At 44.8% G+C, this 12,824-nt stretch overlaps 1 protein-coding gene across 1 annotated transcript in view; it reads left to right on the forward strand.

Annotated features, from left to right (window-relative positions):
* Positions 1 to 12,824, forward strand: part of BRINP1 (BMP/retinoic acid inducible neural specific 1) — an 87,904-nt gene that overhangs the window by 48,067 nt on the left and 27,013 nt on the right. The window lies entirely within an intron of this gene.

Consider the following 12,824-nt stretch of genomic DNA (forward strand, 5'->3'; position numbering starts at 1 on the left):
GAATGGTGAGGCTATAAATCGTTGCAGCGGGCCTTATGCTGCCCTACAGGAAAGAGGTTCGTGCCCTGTGCTCAGTGACAGGGCTCAGCTCTGCCCAAAACCCTAAATTTTGATGCGGGAGAGTAGCTGTGCTTACAGCCTGGAGACCTGCTGGGCTTTGAGGCTGCCTTTCTGTGTGGGGCTGGATGCTGCCTGCACTAAAGTAGAGGAGGTTTTGCTGTTATTCTCCAACACCTGGATTTCACATCTGGACCTTGGTGTGTGAGTGGATTTTGCTTTGTAGTTAAATTAAATGATTTGTACAGACAGGTGCTGATGTGGCTCCGCGTGTGTTGCAGGGCAGCTTGCAGTTTGCGTGTACTGCCCTTTCCCTGAACCACCTCTGCTGTGCTGCAGGTTTTAAACCCACAGCATGGGTATAACAACCCCTCTCAGCTATTTTAGGTGTGTTTGAGGCTCAGTCAGCTAAGGAAGTGCTCTGGTGGTCCTTTTTACACTAAAATAGTCTGCTGGCTGTGGTATGTATGTTCATAAAATCACAGGAATTCAGACAACCTGAAGGGGTACAGACTAGCGTTGCTGGAGGTCTTCAACCTTCTCTCCCAGGCCATCTGGCATGTTCTTCTTGGCTGATTTGAACACAGCAGAGTCGGCAGTCAACATCCCCTTCCTGAAGGAAGTGGTTTGCATTTTATTAGATCAATTTCACGGCCTTGGGATCCTGTTACCTTGTAGAAGATAAATGCCAGGGATGTGCATTTGATCCATCTCACCTTTGCTGTAGGTCATGTCCAACACCTTCCCTGTGTCGTGACTCCAGCTCACTCCACTCCATGTTTTTCCACTGTTTACCTGTGGCCCTTGTGTCCTCTCCAAGGGGTTAGGATTTGGGAATCTATGTGCAGCGGTTATTTTTAAGACACGCACTTCTGCTCTCTGTGGCTCTTGTGGGGGTGCTTTGCACATCACCACTGCCACCCCTAGCCTTATTGAGTGTGATGTGGGAAGCAGAGCACCCTGCTGAACGGAGCCCTGGTGGGAGGGTTTCTTGGCACAACAAAATGGGCAGCAAGCTTGGCCATGACCCTACCATCTACTTTAGTCCTTGCCGTTGAAATACTTTGGTCTGCCTGTAGATCTGGGTCAATTTTGTTCATGGCTGTGCTGTATGTTGGGTTTCTTCCTTGGAAAGGTTGTTCATCTCCTGCTGCCTTAGCTTCTCTGTCTACAGTGACACGTTTGTTTAAAAGTGCTTTGAGATCCATATATCAAAGTCACAAATAATGTCTAAGGGAAAGATGACTCACAATTGGGAAATTGCTAAGCATGTGTCTGAATAACCAAGTACCTCAAAGCTTCACCAACAGATCCCAGAAAACAAAAGTATTTGCATTCACTAGTCCCTGTCCCCTGGATAGGACAGGACAAAAATAAAGCTTTTCCTTTATGAAATAGCGCACAAGAAGCATGGTTATCTTTTTATTGCAGGCCACTTTGCAGCATGGATAAAGATTGCCTTTCTTCAAGAGTTTGTGAATTTTTATTTTATTGTAGTCTTTTTATTTCCTCCATCAAAACATGTCTGAGTTTGAAATGGCATGACTAGGAATGAAAATTAAATACATCAAAACTGATTTTTGTTGAAATGAGGTTTTGGAGCAACCAGGGAATGTTCAAGGCTTTCTCACAGCTTATGTTCAGTCTTTTTGCTAAAGAGGGATGTAGTCTGAGGAAATGGGTCACCTTTTTCCTAGAGAAAATTTCTTCAATTTTACTGTAATTCTGAAATGTCACAGGCTTTTGGGGACAGGATTTTTTTTTTTTTTTAATATCTTGAACAAAGAACAAATGTCTGTGATTATGGATGGCTTGAATTTTGCAGCAGCTATACTCTGCAACCTAATTTTTTTTAGCCCTTCACCTCTTACCTTCTGCCCTTTGCGAGTAATTTCAGGCCCCGTTACCATCTGAATCCCATATGAGAGGGGATGGTTTCTGCATATGGCCACTGTGTATATCCCTGCTTGCTGGGTGTCACTGTTAAAACAGCAGCCCTTGGTGTGTGGTCTGAACCTAACGACCAGCTTAGAAACCAAAGGGATGTTGAGCCACAGCTCCTGCGGTGAAGGCACAAAAATGAGTGTCCTGAGGAACCAGTTTTCTCCTAAACCCACTCGGAGGAAATAATGTCACAACACTATAGGAATAAAGTAGAAAGGATCAGCATGGGAGGGCAGTGTGGTTTTGTTTTACGATGTCAAAACAGTTTTTGTTCTCTTGCACTCATACATCCACCATATACTCATGAATGCTTTCTGCAAGTTTCCTTGCAAGGGCATGGGGTGATGAAGGATGCTAGTCCTCATCACACCTCCTGGGTTATTCTGAGGTTGGTGACTGTGTGCTGGGTCTAGGTACACCTTCAGGAGCAGGCAGTGACTGGCCCATCTGTCCTGTTAAATCTCTGCAAGTCCTGATTTCCCTGCGTATTCTCAGCCTGCAGCCTGCCCTTCCATTTGAAGGCTATTCCCTGGCAGGGAAGGTTATGGACACCCTTCACTTAACCTGGACAAAAGCCCCTCAACTGGCCTGCAGGAAAAGATCCCTGTTGTAAGCAGGTGGCTTTGCCAACTGGCTGTCCTTAGGAATCCAAGCTGCCCACCAGCATGTGCCTTATGTGATCGCTAGTGATCAGCTGAGAGTGACTCAGGGACGAGGGGGCGGGTGAGAGGGGGCAGCTTCCCTGCTCTTGCTGAGCCTACAAGGTGGTAGCTGTGCCCAGGTGCCTTGAGGGCATGGCTCGGTAGAGGAGGCAGGAGGAGTTTTGTATTTAAACATCACCTTTATGGTTTTTTGTTTGTTTTTTTTTCTCCTGACACGGCGATTTGAGCCTTTGCCAAGTGAGTAGCACAACTGACCAAAGTGGGGTGATGGCTCCATTTTCTAACAACAGTTCAACTTTTGAAACATGGTCGCATGCTGTGTTGGAGAATTTTTTGTGCTGTTTGAGGAAAAGGGCAATCAAGGCTAAATTTCTGATACCTGCTTCCCCAGTGTTGACAAATGCTGTGCTTACGTTGCCAGTAGTGCAGTAGCTGGGTACCCTGGCCTGTAACATGAGAAATTAAGGTTCAGGTTCAGATTTCTCACATTTTTTTTTCATCTGAATTAACTGTGAATCATGGTAAGTAAAGAGCGAAGCTTGGGGCTGTGGTGTCACAGGCTGAGGTTATCAGCTTGCTACAGCTAAAAAAAAAAAAAAAGAGGGGGGGGGGAAGAAAAAAAAGCCTGTAATCCACACATCTGTATCTTCAGGAAATGAAGCAAGTGCAATTTAATGAAATGACTTGTTCCAGACTATGGCCCTGCTGCAGTCTCTGATTCATGCTGTAGTGCTCATACTGACAGAGGCAGGCAGTGAATCTAGATGGGGAATTTTGGGGCAGGGCGAGCCCAGCTTGCTGGGGGGCTCTGCGGGGTGAAGAACATTCACTGTAACTTAGGGTGGGCCAGTCCTCCCCTGAGAGATGATCTGCTCTATAAATTAAAATCTGTCTGCCTGTCTTCCATCTCAAACTTGTTTTCAAAAGCAAAAGATTTAAATACTTCCACGTACTACTTAGCCGTAGGAGGAGGGACTTCATCAAGTAACCCTCTGACCTACTAGAGTCCAAAGAAACAGTTCAATGTGAAAAAAACCTCTTGTTTTTCTTTTTTCTTGTTTATTTTTTTGTTGTTTTTTGTTTTTTTTCCCCTGTACCAGTTGCTACAGCACCAGACTGAACAATCTGGGGCCTTTTCCTGTCTATGCCCCATGCTCCTATAGAGCCTCAGCTGCCTCACCATCCTGTATCTTGGCTTCCCTGCCAGCCTGCTGCTGGCTAACGCTAGCTGGCTGGTGGATGCCATCAGCTCCCTGCACAGGGATCGTGTCTTTAGCAAAAGAGTTGTACAAGAAGGAAATTGGAAGAAGTGTGGAGAAAAGAACCTAAAATCGTACCAATTACCCCAGGTTTCCTGCAGACTATCTAAAAGTCTTTCAATGACTGAGAGGTTTCCATCTGTTGCTTCAAAAGTGCTGTTCTTTGAAAGCATTTTCTTGACAGATCCTTGACTTCCCAGAATCTTCTTGATCCTCAATTCTGGGTCAAGCTCATAGAAACAAATCCAGGAGACCATGCTATGAAAAATAATATCGGTGTCATTGCAATCATAACTGCGGAACTCAAAATGCCCAATTCATTAGTTTCTCTAGGCTACCTCAGGTATTTTAGTGGAGAGTTGTTCTGGCTGCATCTCTTGTGATTTTTATCATAATTCACCGTGAAGGAATGGGTGTCTCAATATTGTCCATTCCAGTGCTTGAAGCACAGGACCCTGCAGCCTATTAGAACAGCTTCCTCAGTAGCTTAATAAACCATGTCTGGTTTAGGTAAGCTTTTAGGAAGAAAACAGCAACAGAACAGAACATTTCCTATTGTTGATAATGTTTGTTAAGCTGCAGCAGCGCTAACAACGCTGGGAGCTCTTGTAGAGATGTCACTCTGGCTTCTAGCAGCTTGTAGCAACCACTATGTAAATCGTAGTGGCTTAGAAGAAGTGCCGTTAGCCCAATGCTGAGAACAGCTGAGATGGTGTTAACAGTAATGGGAACTACTTACAAGCAACTCTCCAGGGTGGACAGGGCTTAAACAGGCTGGTGTTGGAAAGGGTGTGTGCTTTTTGCAATGAAATCTGCACAAAGAACACTGTGGGCAAAGTTGAATGAAGTAAATGTCCCACAACCAGTTTGCAGCGGAAGCTGATGGGTGGGTTGAAAAGGAATTGTAGCAGCACACATATAACTTGGGTGGAACATGGGAACAGACAGGTAGATGACAGATGAAGGTAGCTGGTGTGTTTACTCTGTGCTGAAGAAGTGTAAAAGTTACTATGTGTTATCTGAGGATGCATAAACGTGTAACTTGGAGATGACCCCATTCAGCAGAAGGGGTAGTAACCTACTCTGCTGTGTTTGCCTATGATTGTCTGCTCGTGATGGTAGCTGTGTTGAGATTTGAAGTCAGAGCTAGGAATCATAGCCACATCCTGGCCATGAACAAATTTAATAATAAGCAAACTTAGTAATGATCAGATTTAATGACCTACCTTCTAACTTGTACTTACCTGTGTTGAATCACTCTGACTCTCTAGAATAAATTTATACCAGCTTCATCTTTTTTTTTTTTTTTTTTTAAGAAATCAATCTTTCCAGCACCCAGCAATTACATGTTGCCTCCTAAGAGACCCAAGTGTAGTCCCATCCTAAGAGAGAATACAAGACTCGGAGTCATGTTTGTCTGATTGGTTTTTAATTCAGTGCTGGAACAGTCTGTTTACCAAGGAACTTTCAAGGTCACATGAAATCCACCTAACTTAAAAGTAATTTTCTTTCATTTTGCTTCTTGCAAGCTTCATGGCATTCTGGACCTATTATTTACCTCCCTCTCCTTCTACAGAAAAAAAACCCAAAGAAACAAACAAAAAAAATACCTCCAGGTTTTCAACCCTGGAATAATTTACTATTTTAAAGAAAAGTATCAAAGAGATGAAAAAAACGCCGCTGTTTGTAACAGGAAAATCCAACATGATTGCCCAGAAAGGGGAAGTAGTTGAGGTTTCAGGCACCTCAGCCAACACCAAGCACATGGTCAAAGTATAGGCCAAGGTAGAAAACCAACAGAAGATTCTTCCATTCTCCTGTGGAGACAAGCAAAGGAGTAAGTAGTCCAACAGCATTGCTTTATTTCTGCCGTGTGATTCTGTTGAATGGTCCAAACACTGATGGTCATCTCCTTGGATTCGGTTCTATCCAGGTAAATGCCCTTATAGGAAGAATGCTGCAAACAGCACAGTGTTTATCAATAGAACAGTAGTCAATTGTTTATTTCATCCACCTGCCAGCTGTCATAGGTGAGCCTGTCTGCTTGCCTGGATGTTAGGCAAAATGTTGTCAGTCTTTCAAGCTTAAGTGATTACTTTTTCATACTTCTCTGGAATTACATTTTTGTTTTTATTTTTTTTTCTTTCTTTCTTTTATGGCAGAGCTTCCTTCTCTGCCTAATTTGGAACTAGTTTGAATCTTTGGAGTTTTCTTAAATAGATTAGGGGGGATGAATGCCAGACCCTCACAGGAAACTAATTCTTGTAGGTCCTTTGAAAAGCTCAGCCTTGAAGACTGACTTCTTCATGCTGGCCTTGATCAAGAGAGGCCAAGCTGCAGAGGAAACTGCGAAGGGAATATTGCACTGCTCAGCCTGGGGCTGTCTGGCATTTTGAGGGCACAGACTAGAAATAAAACATGACTGACCCCACCATAATCACAGCCACCCCATACAGACTCATATTAAGCCACATCTGGCAGTAAAAGATAAGCATTATAATGCCGTTGTCATGCTTGTGTCCTGCTCCCATGGCATTGTTTGCAGAGTCAAGGGCTCACCGCAGCCTGGGAGAGCCATCACCCTGGGGACTGGAGATAACTCCTACTTTGTGCAGCCCATGAGTGGGACAATTAGGCTGAGAAAAGGAAAGGCAAAACAAAATGCCCAAACCAACAGCTCCGATGTAGGAGTATCGGTTAGGCTTCTGGAGGACTTTGAGCAAAGTTCCTTATGCTAACACAAAACTTCTTTTACCTGAGCGAGGCCTAAAATCTATCTGTTTCGGTTCACACTCATTCTAACCACTAATAACAGCTGTCTGCAACACACATAGGGGTGTCCAAAACCACCTGTTTCAGTGATTGTGAGGTGCTTGGATGAAAACAAGGGGCAGAGATGTTTCTAGGAGGATGTCATTGTATATACAGCAAAATCCAAGAGAGCAAGAAGGCTCTGGGAGTTTCTTTCTCTAGCTGGGGATCCTAAAGACATTGGAGAGTCAATAACATGCAAAAATGCCAGGTCGAGGACATGAAGTAATGTTTGTGTCTTACTGTTACTGAAGAGGGTGGTGTTGCCTCTGGAAAAGCTCTGTCTGCTCATCACTTCTGGGAGCAGCTGATGGCTTCTGAGCTATGATCTCTAAAAAAGGTAAAGAACCACTGAAGAGAAAGAAGCTGGTGCCTTCTCCTTGTCCAGTTCCCAGGGAGCAGCGAGGCTGGTCCTGTTTGCTTAGTGTGCCCCGTGAGTGGGATGTGTTAACTGCCCTGCACGCCCTGCAGGCAATACATCCAGCAGCAGGAGGTGCTGGGGTGTTCTAGTTAGCATGACAGTTATCGGCTTTGTTCAGTGTCTTCCCACTCTGCTTTTTTCCCCATTTTCAAACAGATTCTGTCTTGATCATTACTTAATGCATTTAATTTCTTTTTGGTTTCAAGTGCCAGCCCCTGAGGTCTCTACTGAACTGGTTTCTTCACTTACGTCCTTTGGTTGCCTTGGCCATTTGAAGATGGTGAATTTAATTTGCTCTGATGGCCTCTCTCTTTCAGACTTCTCTCCCTGGGTAGAGATGCTCATGCCCTTGGATTCTCCTAGCCTCTCTGCTGGTGTGGTGCGGGGTCTGGGTGACGTACCCATCCAGGCTTTTTAATTTTCCTTGCTTCAGTATTTTTTCCCCCAATTTTTTTCTGCTTCCCTGGAGGGGTCATAGTGCTAATGAGCACTGAGACATTCCCAGTGGCTCCCTCTCTCTGACATGCATGGCCTTGATGGTGAGCTCGTTAATGCAGACTCTGACAGGCCATGCATTTTCTCAGATATAGCCATGTACAAATAAAAGTTATCCCTTTATTGTTACAGCGGGGAAGGCCTGAAATGTGAATATCTGCCTCCCTGAGGCTGTCCTTCATCCCTCTGTTTCCTCTCACCTCCCTTCCCCCTTTAGACATTAGCACTTCCTACCCCTTCCAGCCATTAGGGACTAGGCTCTTCAGTGCTTTCACCAGACATTAGAGAGCAGACTCCCCTCCTCTGACCTGGCAGGCATTTTCCTGGGTATGTTCCACATTAGCATGGGCTGTCTACACTGGCGAGACGTTAGAGCATAAACAAGTGCCTTTCCCCCCACTACTCAGACATTAGGTCATAGTTTCTCCTTATCCCATCTCTGCATACAGACTCTTCCTCCTCCTTGCTAAGAGGTTTATCATCTTTCTGAAGCCCTTAAAAGCTTCCCCACTGGCAGAAGTTCAGGTCCTTGCTAGGGATTTCCCCAGAGGGTCAGAAGACTCTACTAATCCTAACTGTATCGTGGGGTGCCATCGTAATCCTGGTCAAGTCTTTGCAACTCCTTCACCTGGAAAATGAGCAGGCAACAGTGCAGTATTTCTCTTTTATAAAGTGCCCTGAGACCTGTGGAGATCTCCCCTCTGCTTTCCAGGCAGCGGCATTGGGACTGTGCTGTCACTGATGGCTCTGTGGAGCAACAATCAGTGAGACGGCATCTGAGAGAGATTTCTGGAAGGAAAGATTGTAGTGCCCTTTTGCTCACATAATCCATGAATCCAAGGCCTTGGTAGATCCTCCAAAAATTCACAGATTGAAAGGTTTAGTGGTGACAAACAAATGGGAGTATGCTTACTTAGCCCAGTACCATGAATTCAGTTTTGACCAACAGCAGCTTCTTCTGCAGAAAATGCAATTGAGCTGGCATTGACAGCTAGCAGAAAACCTGTTCTTGGAGGTGTTTCTTCACAGACTTCAGGAGTTACAGGTTGGATCATTCCCTAAGGCCACAGCAATACTGTTGCCTGAAAACATCACCTTTTTTATCACCTCAATAGTTCTAAATGATTTCACTAGCTATATCCATTACTTTTAAGTCTATTTTCCAAAACTGTACCATAACCTTGGCCTCAGGTGCATCTTACAGCATGGAGTTCTATAGCTTGCATGGAAGATTGCTAGTATTAGAGAGTTGCTTTCAATGTAAAATATCCTGGATCTGAGGAAGCCAAATTTAAAATGTGTTTGTGGTCATTAATCAGAAAGCTTAAAAATAACATAACGTTGGCTTGACCAATCCTAACCAATCAACAGCACACAAAGAAAGAATACAGCCAAATACTATGTAAAACCTTTTTTTTAAAAAAAACCCAAACAAATGCCAAACTTGAAAAATGTTACTAAGTAAATTCAAATAATGCATAAATTAGAGGGAATTGCAACTGGCTCGTGGATATTCTATAAGCAGAAGATAAGCATCTAACTTAGTTGCATAAATTATTCATCATAACATATTTGCTCAGCTTTTCTCATCGACTATGAAAGCCACACATCCAGGCATTTGGAGAGTACAGTAGAGCCGAGCATTCACCTCAATGATGTGCCCTAACAGTAGGAAGCCCTGGGGGGAGGGATGGCATGCACAAAAGGCTCCTTCACTATGTTTTAGATGTGGCTTCCACTAAGGACTTGTCTACTCCATGCATGGGGACTGCAATTGTCCCTTGGCAGCAAGGTTGAAGATACTGCAATGAGTTCTTTTAAACCCCCACTTTTGCCTCCTGTCAGTGGTACCATGAAATGCTGTTGGACCTCATGCAAAAAATTAACCCACTTTTCCTTTGGACATACTGTTTATCACATTTTCATTCTCTATTCCTACCAACTCCCACCTTCATTGCCCACTGCTTTCCAGCCCATGGTCTCAATTGTAACTGTTTGCCCTGCCCACCTCCACAGACTGAGTGCAGACACTGCTAAGCTTTGGGTGTTGATACATCAACAGGGTCCTACCTGGTCAGTTGTGTGTTTCGACTCCATGGTCTTTGCTTTGGAATAGATAACTTGGCAGTAGCAAAAGCAAACTCCGTACATTGTTGGTGAAAATGAAGCATTCCCCCAGCCCTTTCTGAAAACATGCTGGCTCTGGAGGACTCTAGTCCCTCGTGACGTCTCTTTGGGAAGGAGGCACAGATGGCATTTTTCCTATGCTTGCTAGTTGTGTTCTTTATAATGGGAATCTCTATTTATTATAAAACCTTGACTGTCTTTTAGCATCCAGATCTACATCTTCCCATGCAGCGTAACTTCTGAAGGGACCATTCCTTCCTCACATGAAGGGTATTTCCTGGTGTAGCAAAATCTGGAATTGCAACTCTGGTTGGGAATGACTAAAGCAATCTCTCCCTGTAGTGTCAGAGATAAGGTTGTTTGTTTTAATATACTTTTAAGGTTTTATGTATCATTAAAATCAAGTGTGGGACTCCCAAATATCCCCCTTCCAGAGTTAGTAAGTATGTGACTTTTACACTCTTCTTGCACAGCAGACAAAATTTCTACATTCTCCTCCACACAGTGAATACACAAACAGTGGTAACATACTCATTGTCTGCAGACAACTTTGGAGCTAACGAAGCAGGTTTTCTTCACTCCTGGTATCAAGATCCTGGTGTATGGGGGTTTTCTAATTTGGGTTTACGTGGGTGGTGGGATTTTTTTGCCTTTTGACAGAAGTTTCTTTAGGAAAGACCGATCTTTCTGTGGACTTCAAGGTTTGACACTAATGACACTTAGGATGTGGTAAGAAGGTTGTTTCATTCTGGCATTTTTACTTGGCTTGTGAAAGTCTAGGAGCTACAAAGGAGGAATTAGTTCAGGTGTAAGGAGATATTTTGAAGTAAAGAGCTGGGATTTTGCTATTTTAATGAATGCAACTGCCGTTAGGCAGCCTGAGGTGATGTGATGGGGTGCAATCAAAATAAATACAGGCATAATTGCATTAAGTAAAATAACTGAATGCATACAAAGTGGACTGGGTGTAGAATCAACCTGGGGAAAAACGATCTGGTTTGTGATCCTGGCTTTGCAACTGACTTATTACATCTCCTAAATCTGCCCGCATGGCAGGTTCTCTACCAGCAAAGTGGGATTGCTGGTGCTGGTTGACACATGCTGATAGGAAGAGCCACACCAGTGTTAGGTATTGCTATTCCTATTGTGTTAGTTTTGACTGGGTGTTATGGATTAACACGTGCTGGCCATTCTAACAGGCTCCGACCCTAGGATCCCACTCAGAATGCAAAGTCCAAGTGAAGGTTTCCAATTAGTCTTTTATTAGTTCTTAGATTACAGCTTAAGCTGGGCGCCTCCAGAGAGGGGCCCCTACCCCTCTGAATGATACCCATACCACCCATCATGCAATCCCCAAATCCAGCCCCAAGCCCAATTACTTAATTCTGGTCAGTGGTCTCTTGATGGCTTATTGGTTTTCACTGTTGCTGGGTGGCCTTCTTCCGAAGCTACTTCATTCTCTTGCAATTGTCTCCTTGGTTCTTATCATCTTCATTCCTCTCGTATCTGCTAAATTCAGCTAGTTCTTTCTTAGCAGCGATAATTTTCTAAAAAAAAGTTTACTATGTCAGCTTTTGTGGCCTAAGGCTTCATCTACTTTAGCTGCTCATGCTAAGCCACTAATGCTAAACGAGACTATTCAGAGGGAATGCAGTTAATCATACTTCTTCTGTAACACTGGGACGGAGTCCGTGTTTCCCACAGCAGCCGGCACGGGGCTGGCTGGGATTTGTGCTGGAAGCAGCGCTGCTCACACAGGGATGGTTTAGGTCCTGCCCAGCAGAGCTCTGGGAGCCAGGGGCTTCTCTGCCCCTCCCCCCACCCCACAGCAAGTGGGCTGGGGGGGACACGGCCGGGACAGCCGCCCCCCTGCCCCGAGGGCTATGCCGTGCCATGCGGTGCCATGCTCGGCATGGGAAGCGGGGGGCAGAAGGAAGGGGGGGCGCTGGGATGGTGGCGTTTGCCTTCCCCAGTGCCCGCCAGGCGTGCTGGAGCCCTGCCGCCCTGGGGGTGGCTGCGCCCCTGCCTGCCGTGGGGAGCGGGGGGGTCCCCGGCTTTGCTTTGCTGCCCTGCAGCTTCTGCTTCACCTACTGCCCTGCCCGTGGCGCAGCCCACGAGTTTTCTCACTTTTACCCCTGTGATTCTCTGCCCCGTCCCACCGGCGGGTGAGCGGGGCTGAGTGGCCGGCTGGGGTTCAACCACGACACCTATTACCTAAATGAAATTTATGTCTTAAACCTGAGTTACAGGAGTAAGTGAACAAAAAGTGATAGAGAAGCTTGTGACTTGATTATCCGCAAGATAGTTTAAGATAGCGCAGATGTGTTGTAGGACAATAGTTATAAAGAATACCCTTTTAAGAAGGACTCAATATTTTTCAAAGGACTTTAATAGGTTTCTCATCTTCTAGATGCTTAGCTGGTGATGAGTTTGAGGCCTGATTTTTACATCACAGGTGTGCAAGGTTTTCTCTAGGCATTTCCCTTAGTGTTGTTTCAAAATGGTTACCTGCAATAAAGAGCTGCTTTTGTAAACATTAACTTTACTTTTTCCCAGTTGGTATCAGTTTAAAAGAAGGGATTTGAAAATCACTTTATAGGTCTTTTTTAAAAAAAGGGGAAGAAAACCAAGCAAAACCTCCATTTTCATTCAGGCCTCAGCTTATATCTAAATCGATTCTTTTAGACAGTTTATCAAACATACTGTTTTTCAAAATTACCTTTTGCTGCACTCCTGGTGCTGAAAGATTAAGGTGTTCAGAGAAAGTGTTTCCTTCAGTCTTGTTTTCAAAAGCATGCTGGGAAGGTTAGTGGACACAGGGATGTAGCAATGATTGGACTGGTCTGGATCTACAGCCTGACCAGCTCTTTTGCTGACAGAAACCAGAATCTGCTGTTTTACGGAGAGTTCTAAGACCCCAAAGGGTGCGAGGGTGGAAGGACCAGCCTGGTGTCTCACTAGGGGGATGCAGCCTTCTGCCAGACATCTCTGGAGCCTACCTCCTCACCAGCCCAGACCTGGTCCTTGCAGCATATTGTTATTGTGCAG

This window comes from Falco rusticolus, chromosome 9 (genome assembly GCF_015220075.1).
Source record: "Falco rusticolus isolate bFalRus1 chromosome 9, bFalRus1.pri, whole genome shotgun sequence".
NCBI lineage: Eukaryota > Metazoa > Chordata > Aves > Falconiformes > Falconidae > Falco > Falco rusticolus.